The sequence below is a fragment of the Panthera onca genome, chromosome B3, assembly GCF_046562875.1.
Source record: "Panthera onca isolate mPanOnc1 chromosome B3, mPanOnc1 haplotype 2, whole genome shotgun sequence".
Classification (NCBI taxonomy): Eukaryota; Metazoa; Chordata; class Mammalia; order Carnivora; family Felidae; genus Panthera; species Panthera onca.
Genome location: NC_138344.1, coordinates 28,758 through 42,513, shown reverse-complemented (window position 1 = coordinate 42,513; position 13,756 = coordinate 28,758). Strand labels below are relative to the sequence as shown.

The following is a 13,756-nucleotide window of genomic DNA, read 5'->3' as shown; positions in this document are numbered from 1 at the left end:
ATAAAAATATGGTGGTGTCTGCCATGAACCATGTTTGGAAGAAGAAGCATGATGTCAAAAAGACACGTGAAACCCAGGACCCAATCACCTGTGTCCAGCCGACAAAATAAAACCTCTCTTTTAGGTAGCAGCTACCATAGACAGCAAGAGTTCGCAACTAGAGATTCAGCTACGCTCCTGACTTAGTAACAAACAGGTAGTCGAGAGCAAAGGTGCTTCCACATCCAAAATGGTTCAACCGCGTTGACAGATTGTTTCGTCCTCCCTCCCCCTTCACATCCCTCATTTCTAATTCTTTCTTGAGTTCATTGCTTCGCAATCTAACGATGCCATAAATGGCATATGCAGTTCCTTGAAATTATCCTAAAAGGGGTGTGTACATGCTAGTCATAACATGAAAAAAAAAGCCTCCTCTAATTTGTTCCCATATTTGCAGCGTACATTTTCTTTAGCTAGTCTGCAGGGTCTCCTGTAAGCATTTTACTATTACTTTTAACATACTCAAACAATAACTGTTTGCATAGAGAAGGGATTCCCTTCCGTTGTACTTCAAATAGCCACCAAATGCTTTTAGTTATTCCATTTATATAGGACCTTTTTCTCTCTCTTCTAAAAGATCTTTCAATATGATCTAGGTGGGGGCAGAATTTTTTTTTTAAGTTTCATCCTAAAACACAAAGAACAAAACACAGCCAGAGAAAAGGAGAGAGCAAGTGTGAACACGTCCCTCCCATGCGGCCAGACTACATCCTCACAGGTCAATATCCCGCACATCTGTAGGGGTGCTGGCCTGGCCCAGTTCATCCTCTGACTTGGACCCATCCCCCCTGGTCCTGACAGAAATACTGCAGGCCGTTGAGCAGCACCACCTCAATCTGCTCCTGGCAGGCTTTGAGGCAGTCCACATCTGTGTTGGTGATCTTGACCAGCAGATCTACCAGGGCATTACTGGTGAGTGAGCTCACGTCCTCATCCTGCTGGAGCCCATAGATGGCAACTCCAACACTTCCAGTTACAATCATCGATGGCAGGTACATGGCGAACTTAAAGTTGGTAGCACACAGAGCAATGAAAGTCTGCACATGCTTGCGGATCAGAGACAACTTCTTGCTGGGCTGGGGCAGCTTGCGAAGGATGTGCTAGATGAGGTCGTGAGGAGTGACAGCCGCCAGGTTCCACTTCAACTTCCCCAACACCACCAGCTCCCACTCCAGCAGCTCCTGAGGTTTGATGGAGTTGTTGGTGTAAATGCACAACTTCTCTGCTGTCAGAGGGGTGGTCTCTGAGCTTGGAGGCCAGGAACATGCAGATAGCACCCAGGAGTTGGGACCCCAGCCAAGAAGTGGTCCAGGCAATTCATGGCCAAAGGTAAGACCTCTTCTTCACACTTCTGTTCCTCACGGACCTCCAGCTCCAGGTGGCACCCTTCTGCACATGTAGGGCTGGATGTCCTTCTGCACACATTTGAAGTAGGAGCACTGGGAAGATAGTGCTCCTCGATGGTGAGCAAGTTCTGTAAAACGCAGTCACCGTAGAGCAGGTTGGCGTCCGGCATGGCCCTGACGACGGGGTCCACCTTGCAGCACAGCAGGTTCGTGGTCAGCTGGGTGCCCGCTCACTCCCTTGCTTTCTCTGGATTGGAAAATTGGGGGGGGAGTTTGGAGGGGGGAGGGGAGAGCTTTCCCCTTACCTCTTTCCTTTGGCTAAATAAGGGGTTTTCAGGAGAAAAGTTATGGGACAGAGAGAAAGAGGCTGGGGGAGAAGAGAAGAAAGGGATGAGCAGTGGGAGAGGAGAACCTCGGGGGCTGCTAACTCTGCCTGCCCTCCCCTTCAAACTTTACAGTCTTTGTTTTAAAATCTAGTTTGTCTGATATGAATATGGCTATTCCAGCTTTCTTTTGATGTCCATTAGCATGACAGATGATTTTCCATTCCCTCACGTTCAATCTGCAGGTGTCTTTAGGTATAAAATGCGTCTTGTAGGAAGTATATGGATGGATCTAGGGTTTTTTTTTTTTTTAATCCATTCTGATATCCTATTTCTTTTGATTGGAGCTTTTAGTCCACTTACATTCAGGGTGATTATTGAAAGGTAGGAATTTAGTGGCATTGTATGACCTGAAGATTTGGTGTTTCTGGTGATGTCCTCTGGTCCTTTGTAGTCTTGTTGCTTTGGTCTTCCTTTTTTTTTTTTTTTTTTTCCCTCAGATCAGAGAGTCCCCTTTAAAATTTCTTGCAGGGCTGGTTGAGTGGTCACTAACTCCTTTAGATTTTGTTTGGGAAGCTCTTTTTCTGTCCTTCTATTCTGAACAACAGCCTTGCTGGATAAAGGATTCTTGGCTGCATATTTTCCCTATTCAGCACATTGAATATTTCCTGCCACTCCCTTCTGGCCTGCCAAGTTTCAGTGGACAGGTCTGCTGCAAACCTTATGTGTCTACCCTTATAGGGACCTTTTCTCCCTAGCTGCTTTCAGAGTTCTGTCTCTTTTTAAAAATTTTTTTATTTAAAAATTTTTAATGTTTATTTATTTTTGAGAGAGAGAGAGAGAGAGAGAGAGAGAGAGAGAGAGAGGCAAAGGGAGATGGAGACACAGAATGTGAAGCAGGCTCCAGGCTCTGAGCTGTCAGCACAGAGCCTGACACAGGGCTCAAACTTATGAACTGTGAGATCATGACCTGAGCCGAAGTTGGATGCTTAACTGATTGAGCCACCCAGGCACCCTTCAGAGTTCTGTCTTTATCTTTGTATTTTGCAAGTTTCTGTATGATATGTCATGATGTTGACCTGTTCTTGTTGATTTTGAGGGGAGTTCTCTGTGCCTCTTGGACTTGAATGCCTGTTTCCTTCCCCAGATTAGGGACGTTCTCAGCTATAATTTGTTCAAATAAACCTTCTGCTCTTATTCCCTCTCTTCTTCTGGGACTCCTATGGTATGGATAGTGTTTCATTTCATGGAATCACTAAGTTCTCTAAGTTTCCCCTCATGATCTACTAACTACCTTGCCCTCTTTTTTTTCAGCTTCATTATTTTCCATAATTTTATCTTCTATATCACCTACTCTCTCCTGTGCTTCTTCAATCCTCACTGTGACTGTATCCAGTTGGTTTTGCATCTCAGTTATAACATTTTTTATTTCAGCCTGACTAGTTTTTAGGTCTTTGATCTCTGCAGGAAAGGTTTCCCTGGTGTCTTCTATGCTTTTTGTTGAAGCACAACTAGTAGTCTTATGACTGTTGTTCTAAAGTCTTGTTCAGATATATGGCTTATATCTGTTTTGAGCAAATCTCTGGCTGTGATTTCTTCTTGACCTTTCTTTTGGGGAGAATTCCTCTGTCTTGTCATTTTGGCTAACTTTCTGCCTTTTGCATGTTTTAAAAGCATGTTATGTTTCCTGCCCCCCAGGAGTACTGCTATGTTAAAAAGGTGTCATACACTGTCCAGGGTCTGGCACTTCAGGAAGTGTTTCTGACGTATGCTGTGTGCACTCTGCTGTTGCATTCTGGCTGTCCTTCCCCACTGGTCAATTCTCTGCAGACTCCTCCTTGCTTGCTGTGGGGAGTGTTTGGACCTTTAAACTAGGTGTGCTTTGATTTGTTTGTTGAAGTAAGCCTGGAAAAAACAGTGGCGGTGGGGGGGGGGGGGAGGCTGATCCCCAAAAAAGTGGAAAGAAAAGGGAACAACAACAAAAAAACCCAAACAGAGAATCAAAAAACTGTAAGACTGATTCAAAAGAGAAAAGAAAGGATTTTTTTTCAAAGAAAAAAGAAAGAAAAAGAAATGACTTTTTAAAAAGGCCTAATCCAAAAAAAAAGAGAAAAGGAAAAAAAAAAAAAAAAAAAAAAAAAAAAGACAAGACACTGAGCCAGATTCCAAAAGAAAAAAAGAAGAAGAAAATGGAAAAAACCGTAAGACTGGTCCTATTTCCAGCAGAACTGCAGGTGACACTTTGAAGCCCTGGGTTTTCAGTGCATTTGGAGCATGGGGAGGCGCTGGGCGTGCTGTTCTGGAGACCCAGAGCCAGTCTTGCCCCAGTAAATAAGCAGTTGCCAGGGATGGGGGTTGGGTTTGGTGTGAGTGGGTCCCGCCTTCACTGGGGGCTGCTGTGTTGCTCTCTGAAGTCCCACTGTGTTGGTGTTGGGGGGAATATGGCACCTCCCCAGTCTCTTGTCCCTGGGCGGGGGATCTGACAACTTCACTGTTCAGGCAGCCCTCACAGAACAGCAAGGGCAGTCAGCTCGTCCCGCACTATAACTCTTCCGTGTTTTTTCTTTGATGTGTGAGGGAGATTCTAAGCTTGAAATCTTTAAGGACCCGGCTCAGTGCAGATCTGCTCCCCTTCTCCAGAGTAGAGCCTCTTGACGCTGTGTCTGAAGTCCTTTGTCCCTGAAATACAGTCTCATTCCTGCACAGTGCACAGAATCTGTGGTGTAGCGCCTCTAAAAGCAGCAAAGGTTATATTCCCTCTGGGGGTACCTCTGTCCCCTGCTGATGAAAGGCATTTGGCTGGTGCCTGCAGGGTCTTTTGTCCTTGGGGAGGCAATATACCCTCTTCAAAAAGTGTCCAGGAAGGGGACTGTTCTCTCCCAGTGCACACCAGAGATCCCTACACCATGCTGTACACTCAGAGGCCAGCTTCCTCCTCCCCAGGAGCCACGCCGTGGCTCTGCTCCAGAGAAAGTCGTGCACTTCCAAAACCTGAGAGTTCGAGCTCCAAACACTGTTTGCAAAAAAACCCCCTGCGACATTCAGTGTCTCTTGCTCCCCGGTCCATGGTCCCGAGAGATTTTCCTCCTGTGCAAACTCGATGCTGTGCTTTCTCAACCCCTCTCTTTCTCTGTCAGTCTTTGTGTGTCTTTAGTTCTGAAGTGAGTTGTTTTGTAGGCAGCATATAGATGAATCTTCTATTTTAAAACTCTTCTTGTTTATCAAATTTGTGAGCATAGAATTATTTAAAGTATTCCTTTATTATCTGTTTAATGTCTGTGTGATCTGTGTGTGTTGTCTCTTGTTTTATTCATATTAGTAATTTTTGTCTTCTCATTTTTTTTTCTTATTTAGCTTGGCTGGAGGCTTATCATTTTTATTGATCTTTCAAAAACCAACTTTTGGTTTTGTTCGTTTTTTCCTCTTAATTTCCTGTTTATATTTTCATTGATCATACTCTCATTCTTTTTTCTCCCCTTTGAATACTGTTGATTTTTATTTGCTTTTACTTTTTAAAGCTGTCATAGGTATTTTCCCAGAATGCCTTACACCTGGCTTGGTAAAAAGATTTTATTTTTCATGCAAAGTATATGCAAACATTTGTTTGACCAAAGTTACACATTAAATTATAACTGTAGTTGTGATAATACTACTAAGCTAACTTTTTCTTTTGTGTTGTTGTGTTAAAAATACACATAACATAAAATTACCATCTTACCACTTTCTTAAAAAAATGTTTTTTATTTATTTTTGAGAGATAGAAAGTCAGAGCACAAGCTAGGGAGGGAGAGAGAGAGGGAGACACAGAATCTGAAGCAGGCTCCAGGTTCTGAGCTGTCAGCACAGAGCCCAACGTGGGTCTTGAACTCACAAACCATGAGATCATGACCTGAGCCAAGCACCACACTTAACTAACTGAACCATCCAGATACCCACATGTATATTTTATTTTAAAGCTACTGTTCTATTGTAAATGTGTACCCAAGATAAAGTGTTCTTCACACTGAATATTTTAAGAAATGAGTGGTTGCCATTTATGAAAGTAGCAATTAAAATGAGATTTTTAATGAAACTTTTCAGAAAACATTTGTTCTTATGTCATGTTGAACATATGAGTCCAATGTTTTGATGAGCAGTGTGAAGAGGTAAATAAAAGACTCCATTTTAAGACAAATTCTTTCTTTCTGTATAAATCAGATCATAAAATATTTTTCTTGTGAAACTGCAAAATATATCTCCTCTTATAGTAATTTAATGCTTTAATATTATTATTAAAGAGTCTTAAAAAGTTTCAATCCCAGTAACATATCTTTGCTTGATCTAAATATGTAGTTTTTTAGGGGCGTCTGGGTGGCTCAGTCGGTTGAGCGTCCGACTTCGGCTCAGGTCATGATCTCACGGTCCGTGAGTTCGAGCCCTGCGTCGGGCTCTGTGCTGACAGCTCAGAGCCTGGAGCCTGTTTCGGATTCTGTGTCTCCCTCTCTCTCTGACCCTCCCCTGTTCATGCTCTGTCTCTCTCTGTCTCAAAAAAATAAATAAACATTAAAAAAATTTTTTTTAATTATGTAGATTTTTAAAGAGCATTAAAACATAATACTAATATGTCTTTCCTTTGACATAGGATTATTCTCTTTGCCAGGTCATAGACTGGATGTTTTGTTAACTGGATGTTTCCTAAATATGAGTAATTTATGAGGTTTCTAATTGTCTATTATTGTTTAGTTATTTAGGAAAATCCTTATCTCATACCCTCCAAAAAGATGTGCATGTGTATGTATGTGTGTTTTTCCTAAGGTGCTAAAGGTGTTCATATAAAATTAAAGATTTTGTATAATAATATTCTTACTCATTTAGTAATACTGTATATTAAACTGTCTCAATTTAAAAATGCTTGACATATCATGAATATTAAGGAATTAAATTACCATTTTAGACCCTATTTATATATTGAAGCTATTTCTTCTATGTTGAGAAGATTAGGCAGGGGTCAAAGAACTGATCAATTATTATACCAATATACATTTTGAGTCAAAAGTGTTTTCTTTGGGTTTTTAGTCTTCCTGCTCCAGAGAGTATTTCATTGTCTTTAGACTTATGGAATAAACTTGGATTAGATCCACATGATAAAATCTTAGAAAAGAAATCATCAGAATTTCCCAGATTTCCTAATCAGTGGTTATTAGTGAAGGCCTCCAGGCCTTGGTCATGGGCCCTAGGTCATCCAAGGTCCGTGCAGCAGAAGGGAGGCAGATATGCTGGACAGAGTCTGGGCTGTTTCCCAAATGTCTTTTCAGTATAAATGTTTAGAGTGGCCCATCAAGGGTGTCTTGTCTGATTCTTTTTGTCACCAAAGAAGAAACTAGTGGCTGAACCACACTGCTGGCTCTTAGGTTAATATTTTCCCATCTTATTTTTGAGACCTTATACCAAAATGAAATAATTTTTAAAAAAATGATTTCAGCTATGACTGAAAAACTGACAAGGTTATTGAAAATACCTGGCAATTATAATATTAATAGAAAATTTTGTTTTGTGGTTAAATAGAAATTAATTCACTGGTTTAGGGTCAGTGTGTCTGTTATTTATTTTATGGCACAACATCCTCATCTTCTTGGTTTTTGCACTCTGCTTTTCCCTGAAAACTCCTTAAAAAATCAATATCCCTTACTTAGGAAACCATTAAATAAGAATCCAAATCCAAGTCCTAATAACCTGCATCCTGATGTCTTAAGATTTACTTTCAAGTGTTCACTGTGTATTTGCACATTAAAAAAACACACACACACGCAAATGACTGCAGTAGCCGAGGCTACTGTGAAAAGGTGCTTTTACAAAATTTTGGGCAGAAGCACTTGTGAGAGAGAGTTGGGGGTAAAGTTGCCATAAGTGAAGATATCATTTCTGTCAGAACCACCTGCCTTTGTTTCGGGAAGTTTACCTGGATGGATCTGATATTTTGCAATCCACCTTTTTTGGTTTGTTTGTTTTGATTACGCTTATGCTCAAGGTGGGGTTGAACTCACAACCCAGAGATCAAGAGTCGCATGCTCTATTGACTGAGCCAGCCAGGCACCCCCACGATCTACCTTCCTTAGTAAAAACTTGGAGGTCTCCTAAAATCAGTGAGACTTTGCAGACTGAAATGACAAGTGCTTCATTTCTGTGCTCAGACATTGCTTCTGTCAAGTGGTCTTTCTGAGAGAGTTCTGTCAGGGCCTGTTGGGGTCTCCCTGGCTCATGCCAATGAGATTCAATGATATGATGCTGGTGCGATGTTTGGAAGAATGTGCTATTTACTAGCAAAATGCACACTGTAACCTTCCTCCTCCTGCCCTGTTTTTATTGGAGGAAATAGAGAAGCTACTTCAGCGTGGAAGGGGTCTCTCAGCTGACATGGTGAGGAACAGTAAATGGTCCCTGAATTTCTTCCTCCAGGGCTGTCGGCTTGTCATCAGACTTCTGTTAGGCTGAGAGGTCACAGAAACCAAACGCTGGAGGTGAAAGTGTCCAGGCCTGAGAGTGGTTTTGGAAGCAATGTGGGAGAAGGGGGAAATGGAAGAAGAGGACAGGAGATGAAGGAAGGAGATGAATTTCAGAAAAACAACAGTCTGAAGGTGATATTAATGAAGTTCTGTGTTGGGTGTACCACAAACCTTTCTTCTCTTACCATGAAAACTGTAAAACCCTCCTCACTGGTTAGTGTATTGGAACTCTAATTTCAGGGTAGGATCAGACATCTTCTTCCTCAATAAGAAAGTTCAGGTAGATCCTGGGCAGGTAACTGAGGTTCACACTTTAGGGAACACGGAACAGTTATGGTGGAATCACTTGATGTAGAAATTGGACAATGTGCAGCCCAACTGAATGTGCTCCCTTACGAATAATGAGTTGTCTGTCATTTGAGTTGGTGGCACAGAGACCAGATGGATTGCAGTGAAAACTCAAAGATCAAAAGAAAAGTTGTTTCTATTTAAGCTTGTAAATTGCAAGCATTTTGTGTTTTTATACTGTCTAAATACTGTCAGTAGTTTTGATAAACCTACCAGGTAGAAACAGGCAAGTTAAAAAACATTGGAAAAAGATGCCTACTTTGTGCAAGGTGGTATATTAGCCCTTTCACACAGGTGTTGATACCCTAGCGAACTGAGGCACAGAAGCTGTAACTGATTTTTCCAAATTTACATAGTAAGAAGGTGCCAGACCCAAGAGGTAAATTAACTTTTTTGACCTCAATCTAGTGCATACTACATAATATGCTGATTCTTAATCTGAAGCTATAGAAAGTAGACTTTCTGTTTTGAGTTGGCTGTGCATATTGCACAGGGAGATTGAAGATGGTGAATATGTTTGGATTTTTCTAGTTAATTCTCTGCTGTGTTGATTTACCATCTTCAAAACAGGGAGAGGGCCATCCAAAAGCCATATTCATGACTCCAAATTCTGAGGCTCGTTCTGGAAAACACCATCTATGTGACCATTGCTGTCCTAGGTTATTGAGGCAGGGTGGTGAACAAAATAAGCAAGAGCTTTATACTCATGGAGCCTGCGTGCTAGCAGAGGAAAACAGAAAAGAGACATGGAGAAAGATAGGAAATACAATTTGAGATGATGGTAAGTGATGAGAAGAAAACAAGATAGTATAGTACAGTGAGCTAGGAAGTGAGTGAGGAAGGTGATGCTAAAACACTATGGAAATCATTATCATAAGTAGATGACTCATCTTCCCATTAACACTTTCCAGCCTCCTTGCCTTGATTTACCATTAATTTAACAACAGCTCTCTCTCTGATGTGAGATATTTGCCTTGATAAGTTAAAATTTTCTTGGAAGATATATCTGTAAATATCTAAGTCATAAGTGAGATGATATATAGGGAAATTTTATAAATAAAATCCTATGCTTATGCTAAATAAAACACAATGTTGCTTTTCCCTCCAGACTTTTATTGTGGTTTTCAACAATTAAAACCAATGTTATTAGATAGAGATACCCAGTCATAAAGGAAGAATGACTTTGACCCTGGGCAGCAACAGTATTTTCCAGTAGCACTTTATTCATTAGCTTCAACTGGATATTGCCTTTAGAAGGGGGATAATAAATGGTACTATCCCCATAGTCAGAGCAGGGACTAGTATTGGTTATTTTGTACTTCAATTAACACATATGTCTGTGATAAATATTTATGTATAGTGACCATTCACTTGGTAGTCATTCTTCAAAACCCTATTAATTCTATGTATTCATACAGTATTGTAGAAGATAGCACTTTATACTCAATGGAAGAACACGTTTGTATCCTCCAAAGTCTTGCACAGGTTGGCTTTCAGTCAGTTATGTCTGTAGCCTGACACTAACCTCTTGATGATATTGCTTAGCTTTCCCATGCACAGGAAATTCCAGTATTTGCTAGCTTTGATTTGCTCTGATAGTAAGTCATTCAAATCAAAGAATTCAGCAAACCTCTTCCTAGAAGACTGTAACACTGACACATGTACTGGGAGTCTATGGTCTTAAGGGACGCTTTGCTTGTGCTACAGAGATGTTCATAATAGTGAAAGACAGGCTGTGTGCACTTAGATGATGAGTCGTGTGTTGAAGCAGTCTGTGGAAGTTTAGTCCTTTGGTAAGTACTGAACGGGATATCACAATATGTCAAACTTGTATACTGTATCATTTTCTCCTCCATTTATTTTGCCCCATCCTGTGCAGAAAGCACTTAATCATTTTTGGTATGGCCCTAACATAACATGACTCTTTGAAAGAGCTTTGTGCTTTCCCCTCCTCCAGGAAGTTCTTTACTCAGTGAAATTAAATGGTGATTTCACTTCTGGCCGAATGTTAGAGTTAAAACCTGTCTGTGGGAGAACTTAACATAGGAAGGTGGGTTGTGCTCTCTTGCTACTTCAGAATCTTCCTGGTGATAGAGATTAATTACAGTGAAAATACAAAATATCAGAACTTGTGGGATGGAGTGAAGGCAATACTTAGAGAAAAATTTATAGCTGTAAACCTCTACCTTAAAATAATGAGAAAGATCTCAAATCAATAACATAACTGTTCACCTACCAGGAGGAAGGAAACATTGTAAGAGAGGTGAAGTATGCCTTTGATGGGCTAACCAGTAGGCTGAACTAAGCTAAGGAGAGAATCATGAGTCAGAAGAATAGTTAATAGAAAGTTTCAAAACTTAAATGCAAAAGACAAAAGAATTAAAACAGCAGAAGGGAATAGTCCCAAGAACCATGGGACAGTTTTGAAAGGTGTAATATATGCTCAATGGAAACACCAGAATGAGAAGAAAGAGAAAAAGAAAAATAAATATTTTAAGGTAATGCTTCGAATTGATTGACAATTTTCCAGGTTTAGTGATACTGTATTAGTTTGTTGGGTCTACCATAACAAAGTACTACAGGACAGAAACATGCAGAAGAATAAAACTTGACCACTTTATTATACCATATACAAAAATAAATTCAAAATAGATGAAAGACCTAAATGTGAGACAAGAAATCATCAAAATCCTAGAGGAGAAAACAGGCAACAACCTCTTTGACCTCAGCCAGAGAAAATTCTTACTAGTCATGACACAAGAGGCAAGAGAAACAAAAGTAAACATGAACTATTGGGACTTCATCAAGATAAAATCTGCACAGCAAAGAAAACAATCAACACAACTAAAAGGCAACCTTCAGAATGGGAGAAGATATTTGCAAATGATATATCGGATAAAGGGTTAGTATCCAAAATATAGAAAGATCTTATAAAATTCCACACCCAGAAAACAAATAATGCAGTGAAGAAATGGGCAGAAGACATTAGTAAATATTTTTTTTTCCCCAAGAAGACATCCAGATGACTAACAGACATGAAAAGATGCTCAACATCACTCATCACCAGGGGAGTATAAATCAAAGTCACGATGAGATGCCACCTCACACCTATCAGAATGGCTAAAATTAACAACTCGGGAAACAACCGATGTTGGTGAGGATGTGGAAAAAGGGAACTCTCTTGCACTGTTGGTGGGAATGCAGACTTGTCAGAAACTGTGGAAAACAGTATGGAGGTGCCTCAAAAAGTTAAAAATAGAACCACCCCATGATCCAGCAATTATACTACTAGGCATTTACCCAAAGTATACAAAAATGCTGATTCGAAGGGGTACACGCACCTGGATGTTTATTGCAGTATTATCAACAATAGCCAAACTATGTAAAGAGCCCAAATGTCCATCAACTGATGAATGGATAAAGAAGATGTGGTGTATATATACATTGAAATGCTACTCAGCCATCAAAAGCAATGAAATCTCGCCATTTGCAATGGCACGGATGGAACTAGAATGTATTATGCTGAACGAAATGTCAGAGAAAGACAAATATGATTTCATTCATATGTGGAATTTAAGAAACAAAAGAGATGAACATATGGGAAAGGGGGAAAAAGAGGAGAGAGGGAAACAAACCGTAAGATATTCTTAACGATAGACTCTGATCCAGGCGAACAGCTTTATTATTCATGATGAGAACTTCCTGAAAGAACCCATTGACTCTTCAATGGAAGACACCCAGTTTGGATGCTAAGATTCTGAGGATCCTTCCGCTTAATGTTCCCTGGATCCCTCCCTTGATGTTCCTGGATCCCAGGAAGGGATTAGGGATCCAGTCCTAACCGAAGCCTCGTTTACCTGGATGTCTGATTCTCAGTGAAGTCTGACCTCACCGCCCCTTGGAGGCGCCTTTGAAGCTCTGGGGCAGCCTTCTCCAAGCAGGACACTTGGATCTCCCCACCCGCAGGTGGTGGTGGGACATCTGCGGGTCTGATCCTGACGCTCGCATGCATTTCAGGGGCGACCAAGCTTGTTTCAAATTTCGAGGTTTCTAGTAGATCAATATTACTTTTTAAATCATAAAACCGCATGGATAAGCATTACTAATCACTGAAGTGCCCCCTAATGAAAATAAGTCAGAACATGGAGGCTGAGTTCCAGGAGCCATCAGAGAACAGAGATGCACCCAGAGAGCAGTGGCGAAATTGGTTCCATAAATGTTCCGAAGGCAAAAAGCACACGAGGTGGGGAGGCAGTTAGGAATCACTGGATGGAGTCATTTCAAGGGCCTGGCTCTGCCCTCTGTTCCCCAATTTCCTCCCCTTGTCGGTTGTGTGGGGTTTTCTCTGAAACAAAGCTGCTGTTCCTGGCTGGATGGCTGTGTGTCATGCAAACCCCAGCCTGCCAGTGGAGGTACCACCATCAGAGGCCCAGCTGGCGCAGGGCTGCAGGATCCTTCCCACCCCCACCCTTCCAGGCACCAAGTCACAGACCCTCACTGAAGTGAAACCTACCTTGGGCATCTTATCAGCCTTCTGAGGTATCACCACTGATTTATCTGTCAGCATAGCAACTTGAAAGTTCTAGAAGAGCCAGCCTTGTGGTATCTCCCCATGCAAAGGCTCCATCTCCCAAATAGAGGTGCCTTACACTAACTATGCAGGCTACGGCTTGAAGGACCTGGGGATGCCACCAGCTGGCCGTGGCACCAGGGACGAGTTCCCTGGCCAGTCGGGCCACCCAGTGATGAAGATTAGACAGTGTTGCTTATGTCATGAGCAAGGAAAGGGACTGGCTGTGGCCAGCTGTCTTAGGATTCAGCATTGCCACACTGGACTGCTGGGCATGGAGCATCGTGTACGCAACATGAAGGTGACCCACCCCACCCTCACACGCTGCATGGGGGGTGGGACAGCCTCGGTGGTGCAGAGCAGCTCTTCTGTGATATCAGCTTTGCTAACAGCCCTCCGGGTATGTTCACGCCCATGGTAGGTGGTTGTGAAGATGATGTGAACATGCCCACGCTCACAGCAGGCTTGTGTGCCAAACAAAATTCTGGGGTCAGAATTTGAATTATAAGTGCCTACCTATGCCACTAGCATTGTGACAAGTCAACCTGTGCCTTCTCAGTTCTTCCCCCAGCCCACTAAGATGGGCCATCACATTCTCCTCCCATGGACAGCGGGATCCTGCCAGGAGCCCAGGCTCAGCCTGGACCC

The 13,756-nt window shown here is 41.7% G+C and overlaps 1 pseudogene; it reads right to left on the bottom strand.

Annotated features, from left to right (window-relative positions):
- Positions 1–691: 691 nt before the first annotated feature.
- Positions 692–13,105, bottom strand: LOC132668476 (G1/S-specific cyclin-D2 pseudogene; annotated as a pseudogene).
- Between the last annotated feature and the right edge of the window lie 651 nt (positions 13,106–13,756).